Consider the following 3,369-nt stretch of genomic DNA (forward strand, 5'->3'; position numbering starts at 1 on the left):
GATACCCTTAAACAAATTAAGAACCTGATCAGTAGAGAGAAGACAAGAAAGGACTTCCATAGTAGTAATAAACAAATAGGGGCTCAGAGGGCAGCCTTGCCTTATGCCTCAAGTCGGTTCAATTCCTTCGAAGGACGAACCTTCCAATTTGATAGAATAAGAACCGACGACATGAGATAATATATCATGTCACACCATTGTCTTCCAAAGCTAAGAAACTCAAAAGATTCTTGATTAGGACCCATTCTAGTCTGTCATAGGCTTTTGCCATCTCAATCTTAATAGCCACAAAGCCTATTTTTCTTGTTTCTTCTTTTTCAAATATTGAGAAATCTCATGGGCCAAAACAATGTTATTAAAAATTTTCCTACCTGGCAAAAAAGCAACTTGGAAAGGAGAGATGAAGGAGGAGAGATGGTTCTTTAATCTATTAGCCAACAATTTTGCAATTATTTTATAAGCAACATTACAAAGGCTAATAGGCCTACAATTTTCAATCTTTGAAGCGTTATCCACTTTAGGAATGAGACCTAATGTATGGTCAGTTCCAAAGGGTAGGAGCAATTAGAGAAGAAATCTGGAACAAACTTGGAATCCATCAATTTACTGAGCAATGTATGGTCAGTTCCAACTAATTCTCATATTTTTTTTTTGTAGAAACAAGCTTGGAATCCATCAATTCTAAAGCCTTATAGGCAAGAGAGAACACAACATTTCTAATTTCCGTGTGATAAGGTGAAGAACATAGTGAGCTGGCTAGATCCTCCATGTAAGGAAGATGTTCAACAAAGACCCTGGCCATATCCCTTGCTCCAATAACTTTTCCCCCATCAAGGTTCCAAAGAAAATCAATTCGTCTCCGTTTTATATGATTTCTAGAGATAGCATGATAAAATCTCGTGTTACAATCACCCTAAAAAATGTGAAGATGTCTACATTTTTGAAACAAAACTTTCTTTTCGACATTGAAAACCCATTTTAAATTTAAAGAAACTTCATTCAGAGAGTGAGGGTTAAATTAGGGAGAATCTCATTTTCCAAGGTTTTGAAAAATTGTAAAAAAACCATTCTTTAGAACATCAATATGTCCAAACACATTTCTGTTCCAGACAAACAAAAGTCAACTAAAGCTATTGCGTTTGCAAACCAGATTTTTATCTGTGGTTTTGTCCCAGTTAGAGGAACAAAAGGAATTAAAATTCGGGTGGAAAGACCAGGGCTCTTGGAAATGGAATAAATTTTTAAACGAAGGGACCCAAGCAAATTAAGCACAAGAGGGTTGTAGTACAAACCAGTCGATGGGAGTTTAGTAATGGAAGCATTAAGGAAAGGGATGAAAAAAGGAGGACTCGAGAAACATCTATCCATAACCTCTTTAGCCAGTTTAGGAGGTTTTTATCTATTGGACCAAGTGAACCGCAAACCTAGAGGTTTAATTTCATAAATGTCAAAATGAGAAATAATATTTTTCATGAAAGGAGTAGTAGGAGAAGGATGGAAAGGGGTACCTCCCAATTTGTCTTCATAAGAGAGCACATCATTTAAGTCATCAATAATGACGAAAGGGTAAAGTAAAGATCTGGTAAACTGGTTCAGGTTTTGTCAACAGGTAATACGGGGATTCTCTTGAGGTGGTGCGTAAATACAAATGACACATCAACAACCCCCATCTACTATCCAGGACGTGTACAACAATGAAATTGGGGAAGAGATCAACATTAGAAATAGAAAAGGAATTAGAGGAAAAAGAGAAGTAGACCACCTTTTCCACCTTTATCTTCCACACTGTTTACAAACCATCTAGAAGAATAGATGTCAAAGCTATTGGGAAGTGAGAGGTCAGCTTGGTGTTCGCATTTAGTTTCGCAGAGAAAGACCAAATCAGGACACCATTTTGGCATTTCTCACAGAAGTAAGAGAGATATTTTTGGGTAAATTTACCATTAAGGCCACGAACATTACACGAGAGGATACTCATGGTAGAGATCCAAAATAGATAAGAGAAATTTTTTGCAACCAAGAAGTGAAAGAAAGAAAATTACAAATAGATTCAACAACAACCATAACCTTATCTCAAGTAAATGGGGTCGGTTATATGGATCAGATAGGAAATAAAGAAGCACAAAAGAGAGGTTAAAATGAAGAAAAGTGGAGATAAGAGAAGAAGATAAAGGAGTTGAAAAAGACGCATCTAAGGAACATCTCTTATAAGGGGCCTGTGACACGGGTCTTTGTCCTTGACAAAACTCTACCCGAAGTCATACTAAAATCGAGCCATACTCTATGCATATCTCTTTGTACCACTTCATCAATAGTCATCTTAGGCCTGCCCCTACATTTTTTATCTCCCTCTAACTAAATCTAGTGACTCTTCCTTACTGTGGTATCCATAGATCTCCGTTGAACATATACATACCACCTCAATCGGCTCTCACAGTGCTTGTCCTAGATTGGTGCAACCCCCAAATCGTTTCTAATACAATCACTCCTTACCCTATTTCTCCTGGTTTTGTCGTACAACCCTCTAAACATTCTCATCTACGTTACACTCAATTTATTCAAAGTACCCGTCTTGACTACCCAACACGCTGCTCCATACGTCATAACTGGTCGTATAACTGTCTTATAAAATTTTCTTTGAGTTTAATATGCAATCTTTTATCATATAACACTCCCGAAGCACCTTGCCATTTCATCCACCCCGCTTAATCCTATGGGAAACATCATCATATATACCCCCCTTTGTCAATGGTGGATCCCAAGTATTTAAAACAATTACTCTGGGGTAGCTCTCGTTCTCCAAGTTTCACCACTCCCTCCCCTCTTCTAGATTGACTGAAGGGGCACATCATATATTTAGTATTCGTCTTGCTTATCCTAAAACCTCTTGATCTACATAGCTCCAGTTTAGTATTAATCCCTTCTGCTGTTTCATCTATCAAAACAATATCATCAGCAAATAACATACACCACGGAACTGAGTCTTGGATGTGCCTAGTTAACTCATCTCCCTCCCCTCTTCTCGATTGATTGAAGGGGCACATCATATATTTAGTATTCACCTTGCTTATCTTAAAACCTCTTGATCTCCATAGCTTTAATTTAATATTAATTCATTTTGCAGTTTCATCTATCAAAATGATATTATTAGCAAATAGCATACACCACAAAATCGAGTCTTAGATGTGCTTGGTTAACTCATCTATAATGAGTACAAATAAATAAGGGCTTAGAATAGATCTTTAGTGTAACCCAGTTGTGATTGATAATTCATTGCATTGATCCTCTATCGTTTTGACACTCGTCATCACTCCCTCATACATATCCTTAATTATATCTACATAGTTAGCTCTCTTCTCTAAAACATGC

The sequence above is a fragment of the Macadamia integrifolia genome, chromosome 9 (genome assembly GCF_013358625.1).
Source record: "Macadamia integrifolia cultivar HAES 741 chromosome 9, SCU_Mint_v3, whole genome shotgun sequence".
NCBI lineage: Eukaryota > Viridiplantae > Streptophyta > Magnoliopsida > Proteales > Proteaceae > Macadamia > Macadamia integrifolia.